General features: G+C 40.6%; 1 protein-coding gene across 1 annotated transcript in view; it reads left to right on the top strand.

Annotated features, from left to right (window-relative positions):
- The window catches only part of LOC135710314 (general odorant-binding protein 56a-like), a 409,005-nt gene extending 384,629 nt beyond the window's left edge, over positions 1-24,376 (top strand). Inside the window, exon 3 of the mRNA XM_065232836.1 lies at positions 24,364-24,376. The gene's annotated coding sequence lies outside the window, so the exon portion shown is untranslated. The remainder of the gene's footprint in view (positions 1-24,363) is intronic.
- The last annotated feature ends 558 nt before the right edge of the window (positions 24,377-24,934 follow it).

The following is a 24,934-nucleotide window of genomic DNA, read 5'->3' as shown; positions in this document are numbered from 1 at the left end:
GGTTTAGAGGTGCGAACAAGAAACTTTTCAAGTCCGAGTAAGATGATGAGGTGCCTCTTTTAGGGGCGATGAGTTTAGGCTAGTGATCATGGGTTCTAAAATATCTCAAAACCCGTCCACGTGGTTTGTGGACAGCCTCTATCAGATTTTTTTTATCATCTTGTTAATTAATATTAAAACGAGATTCAAGTGAACATTATATAACGCACTCCAAAGGCGTTTCATAAATAATTCTGTAAAGAGACTCGATTTATTACAGTAGTGTTGATTGACTGTTTTGTTTTTTTTAATTCTATAAGTTGACTACTCTTATCAAGTTCTGAACTAGAAGGAAAAAAATGTGAAATTTTATTAGACAGATATTTATTTGATGGCATAATAAAACGTCTTCTTGCTCTACAAATTGGCCGTTCAACTTCTAGGAACTTCGTAAAACTTTAATGACATCTAAGAAGCTCAGGGAGCATCGTAAAAATTGGGGATACTTAGTAGAAATTCTGGAAACTTCGTAGATATTCAGAAGAATCGGAGGAGCAAGGAATTTGGAAATGTTCTGAAAACCGTGTAGAAGTGGACAATTTATTTAAGTTTGAGGAGCTTCGTAGAAGTTAAGGGTACATTATTTTGCGAAAGATGTAAAAATATTGAATTTTAAATAAATTCAGGGATCTTCGTAAATGTGGAGTAAAATTTTTTAAACATAAAGGAGTTTTGTAGATGTTCAGGAAACGTTGCATATTCTTCCAGACATCCTTCCTTGATAGCAGGAAATAAGGCCTGTACTCGAAAAAAATGCACCACACAAAAGTGTTCGCCAAAAATTTATTTTAAGTCGGATTTTTTTGAAACTTTCAGGGAATGAACTAATACATATGGATTATGTTTCGGCATAATTACTTTATTCAATTTCCTTTCCATCGCTGAAAGCCCGCACCTTTCCTTTAAGACCCCTCATTACACTTTGTGCAATGGTGGAGCCGACCTTTTTGGTCACTTTCATCCATTCTTTCTTCAACTCCAGCTCTTTCTTAAACACCTTGGACGATTTTCGAACTATGGCCTTCATTATGGCCCAAAATCTTTCCACCGGACGAATCTCTGGTGAATTTGGGGTGTTAGCGGTTTTTGGTACAAAAACAACGTTATTGTCTCTATACCAATCCAACGTCGATCGCGCGTAATGGCATGATGCCAGGTCCGGCCAAAATAATGTCTCGCCTTCGTGGGACCGCAGGAAGGTCAAAAGACGCTTCTGGTGGCACTCGGTGCGGTAAATTTTGCTGTTGATGGTACCCATTGTGATGTACGGTTTACTCAGTTTACCGCATTGGCATATGGTCTGCCAAAGCAAGTATTTTTTTTGGCGAATTTGTCCTCTTACTTCTTCCTTATGTCTTCCGGAACATCAAACCGTGATTTGGTAACGTAGAACTCCAGCCCCGGTATCTGCTTTGCGTATGCCTTGATGTAGGTTTCGTCATCCATAATCACACACATCGGTTTCGTTAACCACTCTCGATACAACTTCCTTGCGCGGGATTTGGCCGCCGTGTTTTGTTGATTACGCCGGTTCGGTGCCTTCCGGACCTTGAATACACGAAGCCCAGCTCGTTTCATGGGTTGCTGAACGAATCAGGCGGAACACTTTGCCTTCAGAGCCGCGTCGCGAATCGAGAGGCTCGGATTACGCTTGAAATAATCCAACACCTTCCGGGCCTTCACATGGTCAGCTGTCTTCGATTTTCTTCCACTTCCAGCCCACCGGTCGGTCGTCTGGGACTCCTTAAACGATTTTACCACCCGAGACACAGTTGTATGGGTGATTCCCAGTTGTCTTCCGATCCATCTCATGGTCGCAGTCGGATTTTCCATGACGACGAGCAAAATTCTCCGGCGATTTTCTTCTTGTTTCGATGACATCTCAATAACCACTAAATCGATTGTTATGAAATTTTGCACATATAAACAATTCACTCTAAACTAGTTGTACCCAGATTTTCATCAATTTTTACCCACGGATAAAAAAGTTACACACGGATAAAAATGGTGCATTTTTTTCGAGTACACGCCTTATTCAAAAGATATCCATATACACGACAACATAAGTAAAGTTCTATGGATATTGTTCAGGACGGTGCTCAACCGGCCGAATAATTAACAGCGGGGCAGATATTACCAACTCCGGAGTGTCAAAACGATCGACTCACGATCAGCAGCCGATCATCCACAAGTCCGTAGCGCACTCAGTACATGCAGATCGCTTGCGAGACCACACATGAAAATAATTACACTAGGCACAAGTTTATTAAATAATTGTTACACAGGACAAGTACATAAAAGGGACTAAAAATGTAAGATTTATATACTACATTAAAGCTAATTGTTCTTAACCTAACGTAACTAGCTAAAACTAATCTAAACTAATGAATTACTATGCCTACGGGCTACCAATTGTGAACATAACACTGATTGAATTAAAAATTAAATTGCAGCAGTTTAGCAAAACAAAAAATGCAACAGCCAGAACAATTATAAAGGAAACCAGAGGGATCTTTACTGGACGAAATTTCCAGTAGAAGCCGGAAGAAACTCCTGGGGATAGGAGAAGCTGTTGATGGTAGTTGAAAGAAACTCTCTGCAAAAGATTGATTAATCTTTCTGGAGAAGTTTGAATAAACTTTTGGGAAAAGTTTGGAGGAAATATCCGGAGAAATCCGGAAGAAATTTTTTGTGGGAGCTAGAAGGATATTTGGGTCATGTCGGTAGAAATTTTCATGGGTGAACGGGGCTGTCCTCATGCACTTCTCGTACTCTAAGCGCTAGCTGGCGTTGATAGATTGCTGCCTTTCTCTTCCTTTACGCTGCAGCTCCGATATAATAAAGCTCAATTCACTTAAAATCTGGACTTATTTTTTACAGTGGACTTATTTTTTACAGTCTCGAATGTTTTGGTAGCAGATTGTTTGAGAAGCTTTCCTCTTTCAGTGGAAAAAGTTTTGTTACGATTAATTAAGATTCGAAAAAGTTGTGACAGATGGAAGCCCAAAGATGTTCCGGATACCCCCGAGAAGTGAAACTTGAACCTTGACCCTCATGTGACAAATCAAACTACAAGAAAATTCAAAAATAAGAACATTGGTGGCCATATGAAGTACTTAAAACCACGCTAGGCAGACATGTTCCGGGTGCTCCTGGGGAGCTTCCTAAATTTCCCGAAATTTCCCTAAGGCCAATGGAACTGCTCTGGAATTCTCGGAAATTATCCTAAGAACTATTCTGAAGGTCTCCTCAGAACTACTCTGAAACTCTCCTCAGAGCTATTCTGAAGTTCTCCACAGAACTACTCTGAAGTTCTCCTCAAAACTACTTTGAACTTGTCCTCAGAACTACTCTGAAGTTCTCCTAAAAATTACTTTGAAGTTCTCCTCAGAACTACTCTGAAGTTTTTCTCAGAATTATTCTGAATTTTTCCGCAGATCTACTCTGAAGTTCTCCTAAGAAGTAAGGTCTCGTCAAAACTACTCTGAAGTTCTCCGAAAAACTATTCTTGATCTTTGATGACAATTTCAACATTTTCTGAAATGTACGAAGTTGTCTGAATATTCTCTTGATGATTTTTAAACTTTCCCGATAGTCGGGACCAGGGTTGCTTCCAATCATTTGCTAAAAACAAATGTTTTTCGTAATTATGAAATCATGAGATGGTATAATGATAATTAGTACTTGTAAGTAACAAGAAGAGGTCGTGAAGTATGTGTTTGATAGATTAAATCTGTCAATATTGCTTTCAGTGCGTCACAATCAGCGAGATTACGACTCGTGAGCGCTCACTCTGAGTGAACGCTCATGAATCATAAAATCGATGATTGTGACGCTCTGAAAGCCAAATCGACAGGTTTTATGAGACAAACACATACTTTACACCCACTTCTTGTAACTTTCAAGTTCAGCATATCATTATATCATCTAATGATTGCATAATTTCGAAAAAGTATTTTTTAGAGCTAGTGAGTGGAAGCAACCCTAGTCGGGACTTCCCAAACGATGTCTTTACTCCCCAGAAGTTCTTTGAACTTATCAATAAATTAAAGTTCTCTGAACTTCCGTAATATTTACGGAACTTTCCTTAAGCTCCCGAAGTTTTCCTGATATTCATAACTCTTCTTCGAAGCTCTCGACATTTTTCCACAGTTTATGGTACTTCTTCAAAGTGTTCCGAATTTTTTTTTATGTTAATGCAAATCTAGAGACGATCGAAGAATTTCAAAGCCCCTTGGATATTTTTAGAGGGAATTGTGAATTAAATGAAAATTTATTGAGAGAAGCGAAACTTTTGGATAAGCTTCACTGGGTAAACTGTTCAGCGCTTATTTATTTTAGTGCAAGTTACAAGGTAGTTATTGCTAATATTTTTAAAGAACTCTGCGGCAGGATGCGTCAAGACAAATGGACTAATCGTATCTTAGTTATGCTTATCGTAGATGGTCGTAGGTTTTGCATTAGGAAGAGTGTCATGTTTCCTGCTTATGTGTTTTTATGTGGTTTTGTATATTTTTTTTTTCTTTCTTTTCGAAATTTTCCAAAATTTGTTTAAGGTTGTGTTGGTTCTGTCATGGTGATTGTATTTGGTGAGCTTGTTCCAGTTTAAAACAATCCGTTTGCTTCCTAGTGGGATAACCTCTATCACGCGTGATGTATTTTGCGGTTTTAGTTAAAACATGAGAAAAGCGATACTGTGGGTAAGATGTGCAACCGAGTGCAAGAATATAGTTCAGTCTTGTAGGAGAAATCACTTTACGATTATTCTATTGTCGAAAATCATAGCTGATAGATCTTGGGCGGAACGTTGCGGAATGTTTAGAACAATACAGCGCACGTTTGATCCAGTTTGGGATACATTCTTGACTGCTTTCGATAACGTAATTTTATTGGAACTGCTTGTTTAACCAGAGCTTAATGATAGCCTGGAAAATACCTACAGAGCAAATCGAAACATTGAACGTCGCGTGTAAGTGGAACTTAATGAAAGCCTATGTGATTTTTCTTAGCTTTTAGTTTTCGGATTTGAAAGATCGTCGGTTGCAGTGACTTAATTACTAATCAGAAAACGCAGTCCCAGGTCCTTTCATAATAAAAAGATGTATGGTCCAATCGCTTGTTTATCGTGTATTTTGCGAAACTTGTCGTCGTCGTCGGTGCTGGGTTTGAATGGTTACAACAACTCGATTAACGGTATAATGTGGTATGAGGGGCTTGATGGCCTTAGAGTGACCGTTTTTGTTTACTGAGCAGAACATCATGTGTCTTATCTCATGCCCATCTACATTCAATATTCATCAATGGAAAACAAAAGCTCGATGATTATTAAAAAGGAGTTAGTTTACCTAATGGCAAACGTTTTTGCTTACTGAGCAGAAGACCGTTGGTTCAATTCCAAGCTCCTTCGCGTTGTATGATTGTCAGGACATCAATTTAGCTTATTATTTACCAAAACGAAACCTGCTGCAAACCCTACCCTCTTATCCAATATCCCAGCGATTCCTCGTGGAAGTGCAGAGGTGTTCTCGGGTTCCATCAAAGCGAGTGCCACGTCAACATATTCCTGCCCATTCCTTTCTTGACCTGCGTTCAAGCGTGACAGGTGCTGATTTTGTCTAGTTTTGGATCACCAATTTTTATACATTGAGGATGAATTCTAATCCCAAGCATTGTCTATTGGTTCTCTGTGTAATTACAGCTGATCTGGTAATAACAGCATGGTCATGCTCATAGTTCTTTACTATGCAGCTGAATAAAAGATTATTCAAATAACCGTATGACGATGACGATTGTCTAGTTTCGAAGATCTCCAACTGATTGAAAGTGCAAGAGACGACTCTCAAATATGATGCCTTCAAGTAGATCAAGTATTATTTTGGGCTGATGAAAAAGTCAATGCCTCAATGTCAATGGTCTCCAGATGATCGAAAATACTATTCTTTCAAGTTTTTTTTTATTCTTCTGGTAGATCACGGATAATTCAGGTAACTCAAACTAAACACCAAAATGACGTTCTTCCGTTAGGTATTTGTTTGTGAATTTAAATTACACTAACATTATTTTAATACTATATGTGTTCAGCCCTGTAGCGAAGACTACAAATCAAGAAGACTGCCAACTTTTCCCTTCTTCCATACAAATGTCAAATGTCACTGATAACAGCGCCTCTTTCAATCAAAGGTGGAACTTTGAAGCACAAGTGTTAGTGAGACTGTTCATAAACAGTGACTGTGTGTGTGACCTAAAGTCACCGAAACGAATAATCATAACACGGTACTCGGTGTTGTTTTTGTTTTGCTCTATAAAATTTCATGACATTTTGTATCCTAATCCCAGCAAGCGGTGGTTGTTTTTCAACTTCAAACCGAAAAAAATTGTCATCGTGGATCAAGTAGAGGATAGAAACTAGGATCGATACCTAGTGAAAGTAACTTTTGCTTGTGAACGAGGAACCGAAATATTGTTTATTTTGCCTTTTGGCTTCCAACAACAATCATTTATAAGGAATTGGCAGCTTCCACCACCATTGAGTGAAGTAACGTTATTCGAAAGCTGCTGAAAATTCAACGATTCAAAAATAAGTTTGTTTACCTACCTCACGATCCAACGGAAGGTGTAGCAGGATCTAATGTTGGAGAAAATGAAAATGAAAGGTTGAAGGACTACAATCCCAAACAATGATGAAGAATATATTTCAATTTTAGATGTTATCAGAACATGAAACCACCGGATAGTGATCCTCTGTATGCCCTAACAATTCTTGGAATCGACCGACTCCTTCCAGAGAATGATAACAACAGTGTCGGATTGGCCAGTGACATTCAAATAGTGAGCGAGTACTGTGCCAAGTTACCGAGCGTCATAACTTAACTCCCCCCGCTGTGGCCAGGTGCCAAAGCCGTGCGGAACGGGCATGCATTGTACTAATGCACCATACGAATGCCCATAAATGCATAACTAAAGGGCTTAGAATGATCGAGGAAGGTCCCACCATCATTGTGAATGGCATCATTGCCATAGTTTTAATTTTCAAACCAAATTTACTTACGCATCTGTTCAGTTTTAGCTGGAATTTTACTTGTTGTCAGCATAAAGCAAAGAAAGAAACGTTTCACTTTTTACGACAATCATAACAAAACCAATAATTGACAGCTACTTATTTCTACCTATGTGTGTGAATGCACTAGTGAATTAGCACACACCATCATACACAGGTTCCACTTTTGCTCAGAAGAGGCGTTGCCGTTACTGTCTCCTGATTTTTGGAAGAGTTGCCAGTCTCCTTGATTTGTAGTCTTCGCCTGTGGTCAGGAACCCTCATTCTATGTAGCGCTTCGGCAATGGTCTCCCAGCTGGCGCGGTTGAACATTGAGCATTCGTGATGATGATCGGTATCATGGCGCAATATCGATCTCCTCTTCGCTTCTGTTTGAACGCCTTTTCGGGTCTCTCGACCTCTGTCCGAATTGCATCCACCGTTGATCTCCCTTTCTGGAATCCGAACTGCCTTTCGGACAATCCGTGCTCACGTTCCGTTAGGATGATCCTCTAAAAGATTTTTCTAAGTGTAACCAGCAGGCACATAAGCTTACACAATACTGGATCCTCAAGCGGTTTTCTGGTTTCGGCAGCAACACTACATAGTTCGAAAAAGTAGTGTAAATTTCTGTTCAATATGATGCACATAAATGGAGCGTCACATAGCATATACGTTTACATTATATATCATGTAAATTTATGACACATTTCATGCAATGTAGCAAATATTGTATACAAAAGCAAATCTTTGTAAACAATATTGTTTGCAAGTTGCTCGGTTGCGTGAAATGAAATACAAGTCTACGTGAATGAATGTTTACATCATAATTAAAATTCAGAATTTTTATCTGTGTACCATTGCTTAAAGATGGCCGTGGAACAATGAGATATTTCCTTAAAAGTACAATTTTGCATAAAATGGGAAAACACTCATTTTTCTCAGCTAGGACATTTGATTTCAAAGATATGTCAAAAGAAGTGATATTTTATTTGGTTTATATCAATCTTCCATAGAACCCTATTAAACTTCATCCCAATCGGACATACGCATTCACTATTCTCGACAATTGCTGAACCGATTTGAATGAAATAAGCTGCATTTTGTTTTTATCTATCTTCCATAGAACTAAATTACATTTACGATCGGACATTTGGTTCCTGAGATATGACCAAAAAAAGTTAAATTTGGCTAAAAACAGTAACATCCACTTACCTCGGCGATGGCTGAACCGATTTGAGTGCAACCGATTTAGTTTTGTTTATAGTATATCTATCTTTCAAACAGTTCGAACAGCTTTTTCCAGAGATATGACCGGGGTTGCATAGCTATTTAATACAACACGAGAAAGGCACTTGTTACCGGTAGGTCGATTAATCAGATTTGTTTTAAATTGTATGTCTACGTAGGGGAAAACAGGTGCCTTAAAATCTCTCTACCCACGTAGTTTATGAACAGCCCTTAGGAAAAAAACATATGCTTTTTTGAAAGATTAGTCTTTAGTAGAAATGGTCTCTTGAACTGCGAAAAACACATTATATACAATACCGAAAACATGTGAAAAATTTCATCCAAATCAGAGAGGCTCGTGCCAGATTTTGACTTTTTTCGGGAAGATTTGACCTGGAATCCCTCGTGCACAGAATATGGAATTACGAAAGTCTGAGCGTAAAAAAGACTCAATGAAGATTTATCCTTAACTTCACGATCGCGTTTGTTGTAATTGCTGCACGAACATATTTTTGGACACGTGTTAAAAGTATTTGTGTTACTGCAGTGTACAGTGAGCAGTGAGTTTTTTTCGGGTAGATCTTATTTATCTAAAATCGATTCATATTCAGACATATCTTTCGCAGCTCCTAGCTTTCTGGAAATGTGCCCTACATTCGACGTCGTCATTGCTCTAACAGTCGAACAGTTTTTGTCGCTTAAAGCTGGGTTTAGATTAGGCAAGTCAAATGATCAACTCAGTTGAATTCAATTGACTTGAAAAGTTGAGCCTGGTTCAACTTTTTTCAATTCAAGTGAGTTGATCAAGTCAGTTGAATGGCATGGTTTACACGTTCAATTCGTGTTCAAGTCAATTGAATTCAACTGACTTGATCAATTGACTTGCCCTGTCTAAACCCAGCTTAAAAGTGTATCTAAACCCTTGTTGGCTGCTCTGCTGTTGCTGTGCCTATTGTGGAATTTTTTTAAGCATCTTTCCTACAAACAGCTCGGATTGGTTGGATGGTTTGCTACGAGCCCATTCTCTGCCTCCTCAACTGAAACCGGTGCTTCTGTGCCCGTAAATGACGAGAGGGCTGCCATTTTTGCTACCCATTACCGATGATGACGAATTTGGTTATGGTTATAATTTTCTCTTTTTCTCCCTTATTCACGCGCTCTTGCCTTGCCACGGCTACTGCCAGCAGCGGATCTTTAATCCACGTTCCATAACCGGACAAATGGTGAATATAAAATGCCTGTTGTTATTATGGAAAAGGTCTTACGACAACGCACGGAGGGGTTTTTGGCTAATCTAGCTGGCCAAAACTTATTTTGAAAAATAGGTTAAACTTAATACAAAGTAGCTGAACTAGTCATTAATTTGCAAACAATACACTGTACTAGATTTTCTTTTCTTTTCACTTCTGTGTGCTGGATGGAACAGTTCAAAGATCACATTTGAGTGAAACTTGTGTTTGTCGATTAACGATATATGTATAAAGCGACAACCTGAATTGAATGTTCACAAGGACGAAATTGAGAACTTAGTAACTGAATAAAACCAAGCGGTTTGCGTTTTACTTACTAAGAAGCACTAAGTTTAATGCATCAGCCTACCGTTATTACAATAAATAGCTGTCCTTACCTGTCTTATTGTACGTTAAAGATTTTTTTTTTGGGTATGGGTGTTCGAAGCGTTGTTTGAGATTTATGGTGCTTACTGTGTGAGTATTGCTCTACTTTCTCAAATATATTCTCAGTTCTTAAGTCCAAAATCAATGATTGATTTAAACAATAATAAAATAAAAATATGTATGATTATCCTATCGTGGTCAAAGAGACACCGACGTACAATACTGGTAATTGGTTTCAAATCTGAAAATGCCCCATAGAACACTTAAACCATTCATAGGAGAATAAAATCGAATTCTTTAGCTGCTCCAACTCTAAAATAATGTTGGCCAGCTAGATTGATCAAATGCCCCTATGTGCAACGGCGGCAGGCCATCAGGAGTGAATGCAGGACAGAGACAGAGAGTGATCGCGAGCGCACGCTATACTCTGCTGCTGGTCCAAGATGGAATAACTTGCGGGTCTCTTTCCATACCTACAAACACCACGACTCGTTTTGGCGCACCGACACAGCACCGGAGAAGTGCCATAAAACCGTGTGGCAGTAATAGACTTTTTATTTGATTTGCTCTCATTCCTTTCTGGCACTGGACCGCGTCAAACATATGCTGGTTTGGAGCCCCGTTTTGTCGAGCATGAGAGGATAGGCTTAGACAAGTATGGAGGGAAAACTGCTTAGTGCGGTGTTGCAGTCAATGTTGCATTTCACCGGCAGTCTTGTTCTTTCCTAATGAATAGCAGCCCCAGCCAACCGGAAGTTTTTCTGCAAAGTGGACAGGTTACATCGAGCAATTCTCACAAATAATAAATTGTAGAGCAATCAATGTTGTATACAAAGTTACGTTTGCCGATTGCTACAATGAATAGTTTCGAACGAAAATGCCATTCTACTAATAAAACTAGATTTAATTTCTCTGCAATCTGTGCATATGTGTGAATAAAGCTTTACGTCCCAAGAATGATGTTAGGTATTTACTAGTAATAGGATTTAATCTTTTTCAGAGAACTCCTTAAAATGTCGCTGACCATGTTGCTTTACCCATTTCATTTTTCGGATTGCAATCCTGTTGACATTACCAGAGCATCAGCAATGTTCAACACTAGTGCATGGTACGAGCGAGCATCGTGGCAGGGCTAGGTAGTGACGAATTTGTCCGTACGTCCAACTGTCTGTCAGTCGTTTGCCACGCGAATAGACGTGCTGAGGATGGGAGAAAAAATACCAACCTCCCCCAATTTCTACCGAATCAGATCGTGGAGGTAGGTATGGCACGAGCGACGCGTTTTGTTCATGCATCACAGATTAGGTTATAATTAAAAGTCAATATTTGTTTACATCATGCATCGCACATCCGCACACCGTAGAGCTGTGTTGCCACTGAGCTGTCTGCTGTTTTTGCGTCGACTGACCAACGATGATGGAGACGGGACGGCCGGTGCAGAGTGGTGATTGGTGGAAGTTTTGGGTGGACACTTGTACTGAAATTCAATCAAACTGTAACCACGCATATGATGACTCAGGATGTGGTAGGGAGCACTAGTTGGTGATTTGACAATTCTGCGAAAATTCCTGCGAGCAAGCAATTACATCTGGTGCACTGCTATTGAATGGAATTGAATAATTTTCGTTTGGTAGGGGATATGGCGCTAATGTTGGCCTATGGATCTAAGATTGGGCCCATGGCTAAAAATCTACTATTTATCAATTTTATCTAGATGAACGCGTCATTAGGACGTAACTAATGGATATTTTTAGTCGCTATTGAAAATTCAGTCGATTGCTGAATTTATGTATGGGCCCAAATTAGGGGCATTTAGGGCAAAAACCATTACATCGCCTGCAAGGTCAACTTCTAACATTCGCTGCGATGTTCATGAACAGAGGATGATAGGAAATGGAACTAACATTCATTGTAATAGATTTTTGGTTTGCGTGTATAAAAGCTGCATTACAGTGTACAATGCTGAATAAAATGGGTTGTCGAATTATGTGCTGAAAACATCTCATTGAGATCGATAGATTCACCATTATTCCGATGTTTGCTGTGATCTGAAAAATTTACTTATTAAAAGCTATCAATAGCTAGTCAATGTGTAAGACTGTCTTCCCGATTCAGCACCAGAAGGAAGATAAAATGAATAAACGTAATTTTCCCATACATTGACGAGTTAATTCGACAGTTTTCAATTTATTTAATGACATGCTATCTAGACGTCTATCCAATAAATGATTCCTAGCTCCATTATTAGATTCCGTTATAGGGTTTTTGATCTAATTTCTGTCCTACTGAGCACAACCCACGCTTAACCTTTTTTTTTCTTAAACGGATTTTAACAATTAATTAAATGTGTCTATCAAAGATGACTTCTAAATTTATTCCCCTTTCCATAAATACCGTTGAATTTGATATAGAGCCATTCTTGCGATATTGTTAAAAATCTAATACCCCGTTCACATTACAACCTATATCACGTAATATGGGCTGTCTTGCAATGAGCACATAGGATTTCCAGTGAAAACTAGATGTAAGAGTGCTAATTACAAGACAATGTATATCACGTGATATACGTTGTAATGTGGACGGGGTATAACACTGCTTCTTGATTCCAAATTCGTCCTACGAGTTTCAATTTCGTCCAAACGCACTGAAACGCCATTGGATTTTCTTCGTCCTATGGATGAAGGTAGAAAAGCGAGTTTGCTAGGAGCGCTTCTTTTGTTTTGAGAACAATGAGTGTAAATATTCACACAATTCGCTCTAATAGGCTTTGTGTTGTAGTTTGTGAACTAACGCATCTGTACAAACGTATTACTGATTTGTGTACGGTAAAATCATTGATTATACTGATGGTTTCTGCTCGATCGAACGGAAATGGAAGATTACGACGAAGTAGCGCTCTACCCTATTACTTTACATTGTTGCGTAAAAAAGGTGAATACAGCCAGCATAATAGCTCTTACACCACTATGCGTCCATATTTTAATCGAATACTTTCTAAATGCTTTATAAACGACGTATTGTATTCATTATTCTACAACACTGGTTCAATCTAACAACAAAACGAAATTAGTAGAGTAAAGGTTACCGTTTTTGCTTTCCAAGTAGAAGGTTGTGAGTTCTATTCCAAGCTCAATTCTTTTTTTTTTATTTTGTGTTATACGTCAAATTAATTTAAATCGTAATCATTGATCGCGACAACGAAGTAGTTTAAAAAAAAAAAACTTCTTGTAATTTGGAAGGTGAAGAGGTGACATGGGACGTTGAATGAAATAATCGTTCCCACAGGACCTGGAAGGAGCTAGAGTTGCGATTGGGAATGCTGGATAGATGTTCAGTTTCAAGGAAGCTTTTATTGATTATTGATCTGCCCATTTGATGTATTCTAGGGTAGCTCAGAATACAAGGCAAGCGGCTGGTGATCGGAAAATATATGGTTCGAATCCCCATTCAATGACGACATGTGTTTGTATGTATGTAATAATTTTTCTAATATCTCTGTGTGGTGCGTACTTCGTCAGAAATAATGAAAACAATCATCACTAAAGGAAACCATCACCACCACCAGCAACAATGATGCCATCCTGTCTCCCGGTCCCGGCCAAGAAGTCGATTCTTCAATAGGCGTTCGTTTGTTGGACAGAACCTCCTCCACCGAAAACTTTGGTTGCTGCCAGCGGCTGTTCCTGGAAATTTCAAAGGATTTTCATGTCATTTCTGCGGAGGAGGTTCTGCATGATTTCGGAGATGCCATGAACAAAGGTTCTTGGATGTTGTTTGTCCTGATAAAGGGTTCATCCACCAGCATTAAGTTTGACTTGGTTAGACTATATAAATTAATTTTGGGCTACATTGAGTCTGTTGATGTTGACAAATAAATAAATTACAATTATATAAAGTATAGTTCATGAAAAAATGCGAAATCTCGATAGAGTTTTCTTGCGTTCTTGGGGGACGAAGTTCCACACGGTTCGGTGGTGATTTCTGAAGCTGACAGTACAGATTTCAGGGAATTTTGACGAAGTTTTCTCAATTTCTCAGCGGAGGAGGTTCTGCACGATTTTAATGGAGGTCTCCGATTCTGCCAGCGGAGGTTCCAGTTTCGACGGAGTTTTCTCGCGTGAACTGTGGTGATTTCGGTGCTGCCAATGGAAGTTTCAGGAAATCTTCACGGTATTTTCTCATCTTTTCGGTGGAGGAGCTTCCGTAAGATTCCAGTGGAGATTTTCGATGCTGCCAACGGAGGTTCTACGGAATGTCGACGGAGTTCTCTCGCGTTCTCGGCGGAGCAGATTTTGCGCGATTTCAATATATGCGAATGGACGTCTTAGAAAAAGTTTCCGGAAATGTGATGTCCGTTTCAGCAAAACTTACAAAATCAGCAATTTTGACTAAACAAATTATTTCTGATTCGACAAAAGAATATCGGCCAGGAAGCTACTTATTCCTTATTAGTTGGTGATATAAAATAACATAACAAAAAGTGCACCCTTTGCAAACTAGAGTAGCTGCTAAATAATTCAGCAGAAACATGTTTTCTTTCCCAACATTAAAATGGCCATCCAAACCACATCAAGTGCCAATGTCCATATACATCAACTTTGAAGAATGATTGACGATGCCTTGAAAAGTTTGTGTTAACAAAAGATCATTCATCAAACATTTTGGATCTAATTTACGCACTGTTCTATCATCCGACGAGGGAACCCACTAACGGGTGGTTATCCAGCTCAGCACTTGTTATACTTTGCCGTCCGCGAGTAGTATTTTGGAAAGCATCCGCCTGTCAGTTAACTAGTCCACTTCGAGAATAGGAGGACCTCAGCTGCGGTGGACCATTAAAGGTACAGCGCACGCAGCATCCGTTAAGAAGTCTGTGTTTAGAACATCGAAAAAGAACCTGATTTAGTGTCATGAAGAGAGAAAAAAACCTCACACTACCAATTAACTTTGAAACGTGTTAATTAAAAAAAGTAATTATTATTTTTCATCTCTTCTCATCGTCATCATCATCGTCGTCGCCAGTTGTCGTGTTCTGTTTTGGTGATGCTGCGAGAAGCAAGTCGGGAATGTTTTGGCTGGCTGAGCTGTGAAGGTGGAATGCTACAAAACACGCACCGGGGAGCTTTGGAAGCGCGACAACCAACAACCTTTGGAAAAGGCGCGTTGAGCGTGGCTCTGTTCGTCTCTGCTTGGATTCGGATTTCGTGGACAGAATTCTTAATTTACAGACAGGGTGCTTTGTACTTTAAAGGCAATGAAGGAGGGATCCAGCGAGACAGATATTGTACTCTTTCTTCAGCAGCCACCCTGTAAAGTGTGCGATGCACTTTGGCTTCCTGTAAGCACACGCGACCTCTAATATAGAGTACACATTACGTTTGATGGGTCTGATGCATAACTGGTTGAAAACCAGTGGTGATGACGACGACGACGATGATGATGAGAATGGTTGATTACGAGAGCGGGTTTTTCTGTTGTACTGTTCGGAGCTTCCTCATGAATTTTTATGTTACATCTCTTGTCTGGAGCCACTTTGCAACTTCTTCCCGCTTGCTGGTCCTGCCTGTCTGCGTGCACTTGTGCTGCAGCATCAACCAAATTAGAGAAGGAAGAGTGATAGCCCGACATGGAAATCAAAGCAGAGAAACCGAGGAAACATTTCTTATCGCGCGCAACTTAAATATAAGAATTAAACTTGTCTGAAAACATTAAACCCCTAATGCGCTACAGCGTTTAGATAAACCGAGAAAGCCGGCAGAGAGTGTATGTTTCCTGATGGCAATCCGAGAACTCAAAAGTGTAGGTACCTAAATACAACAGAGAAAGCGAACGGGTGACGCGACGACGACGACGTTCTAATTATTACTATTGCTCTATGTACTTCTGTGTGAAACCCATCTGGTAGAAGCAAAACCACTTCGATAGGTTAAAACGAGGTGGTCTAGTGTAGTATTTCAGAGTTGGGTGTCTCGCTTTATGATGAGAGCACTTTTTGCCATTAAAAGTTAATTTCCGTTTGACGTAAAGACATACGATTGTCATTTAGAGTTCTCTTTCATTTTTATGATGTTTCCGCAATTGTACTCGTCGTTACAAATATCCCAATGACGTTTTCATAGCTGCTAGCAATTTGTTCATTCGCCATTCATTTACCTCTAGTAAAGGTTGCAAATGCTCATTTTGCATAAAAAAATATTTTTCGAAATCACAGTCAACTCTCTGTAACTCTATATTGAAGGTTATAGAGTTATAGAATGATTGACTTACACAACAATTTTTTTGTCATCCCCAATCTTAAGAGTAATCACGAATTATTCCATCTACTGTATTTTATGACATTACTAACACAAGTGAAATCGAAAAATCGATTACGACCTCATTTGCGTAAGTTCTGAGTAGATGTTTTGCAATAAGACTGTCAAATCTAGAAATCTGATATGCCACGTGAAACGATCTGGTTGATAAGGTTTTTGCTATTTGCCCCAACGGCACCGGCACAATCCTGGATCTTCTAATACATTCTCTCAAATGTAAAACACAATAATGAACATATAATACCGTAGTGGCAAACATACTTTTACATATGGAAACTAATAAATTATCCCTACAAAATGGAAAACGTTCCTTGATTGCAATGGATGGATCAAAATGCATCTTCCAAATGCAGTACCATTTCTTTGATCCAAATAGCCATGATGACGTATAATAAGTGATCCCAATTGCTTGACTGGGGTGAATATGAAATGGTCAGGCCTGTAATAGAGCTTGTTTGAATGGCTTCCTCCTAAGTGCTTTTTTTTCCCTTGATTTGTTTTCCGCAAATTTTCTTAATGCGGCACCCTTGGTCGAGATCAACATACGCACTTCACTCGTCTGCTAGGGAGGATGAGAAATTTTACGGTGAACTCTTTTTGGAACGTGCCTGTCAATTACATAAGCCAAGACATGGGAAAATGTTTGAGCAGTGGTTTCAACGTTATCAGGATCGAGAATGCTCTTCCAATCTATACTAGATAAATAGCACATTGACGATACTACGGTGATCGGCTTTCTGCAAATCGGATGGCACTTTTTTTCCTTGATTTGTTTTCCGTCGATCTTGTTTTACGTACTGCATACCAATGCTAGCGAAGCCAGGAAAGCAGCTCCCACACCTGGACTCTACCTATCGACCCATAAACTCATGGACCGGGGTACCTTCGGCTTACTTCTCTTCCGAAGGAAGGCGTGATCAGATATTTTATGCCTCAGATAATCCCGGCGGCGCCGACTGGTATTGAACCCAGGTCTTTTGGGGTGAGAGGCAATCACTCTTACCGCTATACCACCGGCACCGATAATGGGGTAAAATTGGCACCCTAAGAATATTGCTTTTTTTTGTCCATTAATTTATTTGATAAGGTTCAACCGAATTAACTTTACAGAGCCGAGGATTCTTGGTCACTATACAATACATCTTAAAACTATAGTCAAAAGGTACAACACAATAAACACATTTTTTCCTCCGCTATCCAAAAAGCCTCCTCCATCAGAACTGGAGCCGCTTACAGTGGTTTCATTGTATGGCAGTTACGCCATCGTGGGGCAAAGCGCTTCCATTGCAGCAATGGACGCAAAACGTGGTCAACACTCACACACTCATCACGGAACGGTTGCTTTCCAAAGTCGACGACGCATCGACCGAAAGAACTGCTGATGAAGAACAATGAGGAGGACCACACAATGGTTGCTGCCGAGAAAACAGACGATCGCGTGGCACACATCGAGAGTGGCCTGCTTTTGTCGACAGCCGAGTGAACACTGCTAAGAATATTGCTGTTGGATATGGTGAAAATTAGTGTATTCAATGTAATTAGACATAATTATTATTATTATTATTATTATTATTATTATTATTTAATTTTATTCATCGGACTATTGTCTACATGAAACAACCTTAACGCTAAAACAATTCAAGTGTTTCTAATCCGTGCCAAAAAGCGAGATGAAGATTCCCCAAATTCGAATAATTCTTCGACAGCCGTAAACGTACGCATCATAGTTGTTAGTGGTTCGTTGTAACCGAACGCCGTTCGATGGTACCGCGGTTGGAGAAGGGTACCACTTCGTAATGTTCTCGGTGGTACTCGGATATCCAACAGCGAGAGAAGCCTCGAGCAGTCGACCTCACCATTCAATAGCTTGGCAACAAAAACTGCTTGCTGATTTTTCCGTCGGCATTCCAGAGTATCCAAGCTCAGCAGATTGCAGCGATCAGAATACGGCGGGAGATTTTGCGGATCACGCCATGGTAGATTACGTAATGCTATCCTGATAAACTTGCGCTGAACACTTTCGATCCTCAAGCTCCAAGTCAACTGATGAGGAAACCAGACCAAGGAGGCATTTTCCAGGATTGGTCGCACAAGTGAGCAATAGAGAGCTTTCAGGCAGTGTGGGTCAATGAAGTCCTTCGATATTTTCGACACAAAACCTAGCTGGCGATTCGCCTTTGTGATCAGAGCAGAGCGGTGGAGGTTGAACGTCAACTTATGGTCCAGTAGAACACCAAGATCGCTGAACTGGTCGGTTCTTTGAAGAACCACACCGTTGATGGCATAGTCAAAAACAATCGGCTGCCTGATGCGTTAGTTTAAATTATGTTTTGATGATGCTAAATACAGAAATTAAGTTTATCAGCGATCAAGTAATCCATGATCATTATATTTAGCAATTAGAGCTTGTTATTCATTACACTACTATCATTCAAACCTATAACACGTACTTTTACTTTACGCTGGAAGCGGTGTAGGTTCGCCTGGATCAAGGACAGGAGGTGCTTTGGATTCAAGAACGGTTCATGTAGCTGGCGGAAGAAGCGTAGCTTTTTTTTTCCATGATTTGTTTTCCGTCGATCTAGTTTTCCGTGCTGAGCACGACTGCTACCGACGCCAGGGAGGCAGCTCCCACACCTGGACCCTACCTATTGACCAATCAACTCATGAACCGGGGACCAACGGCTTTAGATCCCTTCCGAAGGAAGGCGTGATCAGAGATGTTATGCCTCAGAACATCCCGGCGGCGCCGATTGGGATTGAACCCTGGCCTGCTGGGGTGAGAGGTAATTACGCTTACCACTACACCACCGGCACCGTTGAGCAGCGTAGCTCTATCGATTGAAAATCTGAAAGGGCGGGAGAATTAGGTGTCGTGGGCGTTCGCCATGAAGAAGACCCTTATACGGAAAACATGCTGGAGCGCCGTATTGCGAATGAAGGACATGTTGTCGATGAAGACATCAAGATGAGAGTATTTGTCTACCTGGTCATGGATGCGAAAGATGCGCAAGAAGCTTGGCAGAAGTTGAAAACCGCTTTTCAAGACGATGGAATCTATTTGCGCATCTACAGCAGCTGACATCGATTCGCCTAGAGAATTTTGGACAGCTCGGAGGCCTATGTTGATGCTTTGGTTTTGACGAGTTATAAATTGAAAGCTTAGATTGAGTTTCGAACCCCTTTGGTTGTGTTTTAAGTTTGTTCTCTGTTTTGTGCGTGCGTTCGTTTTCATAGATTTCGGCTACATTTGCAAGATTAGCGCTGGCGCTCTGCCTCCCGGACGGTTATACGTGTGTAATTGGTAGTTTTCTCGCTTTCCGGGAAGTTTTAGAATCGAGAAAGAAAACGTGATCATCATGTTTGCAAGCATCAGAAGAGATGTCGCAATCTGCGTTGTTTGATTTTTTTTTCTCCCGGACTGGAAATTAGTGGAATCGCGAGTGATAATTTTTAATTTCAGCAAGGTGCGTGAAAGAGCTCGGCACGATCGGTGCTGATAAATGGTTCGCTTGCAAAAAAATTTTGCAAAAAATTTAGTGTTTTAGAACGAAATTGATATCGAAAGTGTACCAAACGTGCTTCTGAACGTGTTTCGCAGTTGGGTGTGGTGAAATTCGTGATTTAGCGGTTGATTTTCAGTGAAAATTCCGTATCACAAAATTACTCACCGAGTTCCCTTTTTTGCCGTTCGACGACGATGGGTTTGCGAGAGAAAAATAAGCATCGGGAATGTGCTCCCGGATATATTGATTTAGTGAGTACGTTGAAGATTGTTCTTATACATTTCTCGATTGCATTTTCGAGGGAACGTCCGGAGAGCTTTGAGATTAGGGCGTTGTTACTTTTGCGGGCAGACGTGTTGGTCATTGGTAAGGGCCAGTAAGGGCTGCCAGCAGATGAATCAAGAGGTATTCGAAACAAAATTGGTAAGAAATGTCCATTCAAATCGATTTAATTCAGATTGCAAATAATATTTTTTGAATCTGGAAGTGTGTTTATGATACCATTATCCATTTGATAAAGGTAGAGTGAACATGCGGGGCTTATTGTATGTAAAAGTGGCCTCGGTGTGGTCGTGAATTACCAGGCATTCTGAAATGGGTCACTGGCGCTGCAATAGAGCTAACACCTTCTAACTCCCGGACTAAACCTGCTTTAATTTAAGGGTAATAAAAAGCAGTTTTCTTCCATAATAACAGTGCCGGACAGTGTGGGTTAGATTGTACACACACACATACATGCAGTGAAAGATTAGATTCTGCAAGATGTCAAGGTAAAGTATGGACCACGGAGTAGCAAAGACGTAGGAGTGGAGTAGAGCGTGAGCAGCAACAACCACGACGGTTCCAATAAGAGCAGTCTGCTGCCCTTGATGGGTTTGATACCCATCACCATCGGCGCATACAATTGTCAAAAGATGGGACATTATGCAGCGAATTGTCCAGCGAAGTCTGGTACATCAAAGAACAGTAGAGGTCGTGCGATGTGTGTTGTTCTAGCAGTGGGTAATGTGAACCAAGATGAATAGTATTTTGACTCTGGTGCCTCTACTCACATGGCACGGCCAGGACGGAATCGACAAGCAAAGCAGCAGGTTTTCTATCAAGTCGGTACTGTGAACAAGAGCAGCATGACATCTAAGGCGGAAGGTATTATCAACTTGGATTTTGTCTAAGGTCCTGTGGATATTCAGGATGTACTGCAGGTTCCCGATTTGGCAGCCAGTTTGTTATCAGCCAGCAAGATTTTCAGCAAGGGTTTCACCGAAAACGGAGAAGTTCGGCTGAACCGGCAGGAACAGAGCTTGAAACAGTTGAAACAGATGGCAAACGGAATTTCAAAGAAGAATTCAGAAGCGCTGGACTGTAGTGCATGTGTGCAGGGCAAGCATTCTCGTGAAGCGTTCCCGAATAGCGACTGGACATGGTGCATACGGATTTGTGCTTGGAGGTTGCTGATTCTTCATCACTTTTATCGACAATGCTACACGGAAGGTACTCGTCTATACTCTAGAAACAAAAGATCAAGCAATGGAAGCGTATTAAGATTTCAAAGCGAAGCCTTACGTTTGGAGATTTTCGGATCTGTGGCCATGATCCATATACCGAAGCAAAAGATATTGAAGTTGGATCCAAAATCGACCAACTAGGGGAATTTACGTATTCTCGTCAATCTAAGCAGCGTCCGCACTTCTAATAGCATTTTCACAGCGTCACGCACATATATGACGTGTCTGTTTGTTTCAATTCATCTGCTGCTTGCTTCTCTATCCATTCCAATCGACAGAATTCTTCAAAACTGTTTGAAAGCGTTTTTACAACGCTCTAAACTTCTCAGGTGAGTGTGACTATTGTCGGCAGCCTCTTTTTCTTCGGCAACCTTCCCATTAGAACTGCGTGTTAACCAGCTGTTCTATTATCGGCAACTCGTAATCAGCCCCATTTTGTATTACGTATGCTTCATTTGAAGAAAAATCTGGCATAAAAGGATTGCTCGGTCCTACAAATATAATCAGATTGAAGCTGAAAGACTAAAGAATCATTTGAATACATTCAGGGAAGTGTGTTGATGGTAAAACATAGTGAAATTAACGTTTAAATTTTGATTGCCGAAAACAGTCAATGGGTGCCGAAGCCGACATTTACCCTATGTATTTGTGGGATATGCAGAGGATACCAAAGGTTACAGAGTGTACAACCCGGCGAACGGAGATATTTTGATCAGTCGTGATGTGAAAATAATTAACGAAGGTCAGTTCAACGAAATATCATCCGGGGAAGCTGAATGTTTTGAATTTCTGAAAATTGAGTTTTCAGAAGCGGCTATAGAAGTGAGTAGCAGTGCCAGCGCATCGACAACAGAACAATCAATCGTAGTCTCGGCTACAGAAACGGAAAATGAAGAAGCAACCAGTGACAACAGCAGCAGTTCCGAAAACGAGCTTGAAGATGCCAATGCAGAAGTCGCACTGCTACAGCAATTAGTTAAACCAACTTTAATGGAGCATGAGTTCAAGCGTAGCGGTAGGGAGCGCAGGTGTCCAGGCAGGTGTCTGATTATGTAACTTATAGTACGTATACTGGCAAACTTGTTTCCCAAACCCCACAGTCAAATGTGAACACTACATGCGGTACTGAGCAAGGTACGCTAGACCATCTTCTTCTTCTTATTCGCATTTCAAGCTTATTGCTTAGCGCATATTAGCTTATTGCGTGCTCTCAACTTAGTGTTCTATCTAAATGCACTTCCACAGTTATTAATTGAGAGCTTTCGATGCCAATACCAATGCATGAATTTGTATATTGTGTGGCAAGCACAATGATACTCTATGCCCAGGGAAGTCGAGAAATCGAACCCGCCGCCTCCGGCTTGGTAATACGCTAGACCATATCGAGCAGATTAGTGATCCAGGCACTTACAACGAGGCACTGAATAGACCTGACCGAGAGTTTTGGATGGCAGCAATGCGTGAAGAGATTGCTGCACTGGAGAATAACGAAACGTGGATGCTAGACGATCCACCAAACGGAGGCAAAGCCATCAAGAGCAAATGGATCTTCAAGACCAAACAGGGACCTGACGGCAAGATTGAGCGGTACAAAGCCCGCCTGATGGTCAAAGAATGCTCACAGCGACCGGTTATCGACTACGATGAAGCATATGCCCCTGTTGTTCGATATTCGACCATTAGGTATTTGATGGCATTAACACCAACATTTTATCTAGAGTTCGACTAAATTGATGCGGTGGCAGCGTCTCTAGTAGCACGCTTGTCACAAATCAATTGTAGAAACTTATATACGACTTATTTCAGTCATAAACAAGTTGCTGTAACTTATTGTGATGAAAGTGTGCTACTCGGGGTTCCTTCAAGGCAAGCTCAACGACGAAGTAATTCATATGCAGCAAGCAGAGGGCTTTATAAAGGATCCGGCTTCATAAAGGTATGCAGGCTTCGAAGAACACTCTACGACTTGAACCCGTCCAGCAGAGTCTGGAACCAGCAGTTTGATAATACGTTGCGCGAATTTGGACTGGAGCAATCAAAGATGGACCCCTGTTTGTAGTTCAAGATCAACGGATATAGAATGTTGTTCATCACAATATGTGTGGACGATTTTCTTATTTGAACAAACGATGCGAAATTGAAGAAACGTTCGAAGAAGTTCTTAAGAGCTGCGTCGGTGGTGTAGGGGTAAGCGTGAGCAGACCTGGGTTCAATCCCAGTCAGCGCCGCCGGAATGTTCTGAGGCATAACATCTTTGATCACGCCTTACTTCGGAAGGGAATTAAAACCGTTGGTCCCCGGTTCATGAGTTGATGGGTCGATATGTAGGGTCCAGGTGCGAGAGCTGCCTCCCTGGCGTCGGTAGCATTGGTGATCAGCACGGAAAACAAGATCAACGGAAAACAGATCAAGGGAAAAAAGAAGTTCTTGTGCACACGAGTCCGAATGAAGGATCTGGGTCAAGCGAAGAACTGGCTAGGACTCAGGATCAACAGAGATCGAGAACGTGGTGAACTATCGTTGGACCAAGGGAATTACATCGAGGACGTATTGGGCAAGCTTCATATGGCGAACTGCCATTCCGTTTCAACACCGTTCGAGGCATGCGAAAAGTTGGATAAATTAATGTCCCCACATCCTATGCAGGATATCGAACTGATGAAGAATGTGCCTTACAAGGAATCTGTCGGGTGCCTACAATGCATTGTGCAAGCTACGCGTCCCGATATATACTATGTAGTCAACGTCGTCAGTCAGTTTAGCCTGGGCCGGAAGCATTGGAAAGCATTGAAGAGAATTTTTCGATATTTGAAGGGCACGATCAACAGTACAGTAAAGATGGTTACGAAGACATTATTGGCTATACTGATGCAGATTGGGAAGGAGATGTGGATACGCGGCGATCAACGACAGGCTATGTTTTCATGCTTCAGGGTGGAGCTGTATCATGGAATGTTAAGAAACAGCCAACGGTAGCCTTATCATCATGTGAAGCAGAATACATGGCGTTATCAAGAACGACCTCGGAAGCACTATGGTGGAGGAACCTACTGAAGCAAATATTTGGAGAAATGACTATCCAAATTCTTTGCGATAATCAATCTGCTATCTTCATAGCCAAAAACGGAAGCTACGATCCCAGGACAAAACACGTGGACATTCGTTACAACTTTGTGCACGATGCTATCGATAGTGGATTGGTGATTTTCAACTATTGGTGATGACAAGCAGCTGATGGATTCATGGACAGTTCGTTCCAGGATCGCCCAAATATTTAACACGTACTTTTACTTTGCTATAAAGTTAAACATTGAAAATTGTAATTTTTCAAAATAAAAACCAAAAAAGAATTATTGAATTTACTTCTGAAGGTCGGAGTAGAATGGAATTGTGTTGTAATTTAATTGTAAAGTTGGTAAAAGTATTTTCGATGAATGTTTAGTAATAAAATAGCTGAAAGTGCTTGGAGCAGGGTGTACACGCATAACATTTAAAAAATACCTCAGCTCAAAAAACAAAAGATTGAGCAATATCAGCATTATTTTCACGTAAACAGTTTATTACTCATGTATGTCGTAATATTCTAACTTGTTAGTTATGCATGAATGATCCTCATATAAAATCCAAAACACATAAGTGTTTATGTAATGACATTTACAAGGCTATTCTTGCTATTGGCTATTCTGTA

The sequence above is a fragment of the Ochlerotatus camptorhynchus genome, unplaced genomic scaffold (assembly GCF_037179485.1).
Source record: "Ochlerotatus camptorhynchus isolate MF236.1 unplaced genomic scaffold, CSIRO-AGI_Acam_v1.1 ptg000378l, whole genome shotgun sequence".
NCBI lineage: Eukaryota > Metazoa > Arthropoda > Insecta > Diptera > Culicidae > Ochlerotatus > Ochlerotatus camptorhynchus.
Note: the sequence above shows the minus strand (reverse complement) of the source record. Positions and strands in the feature narration are given on the sequence as shown.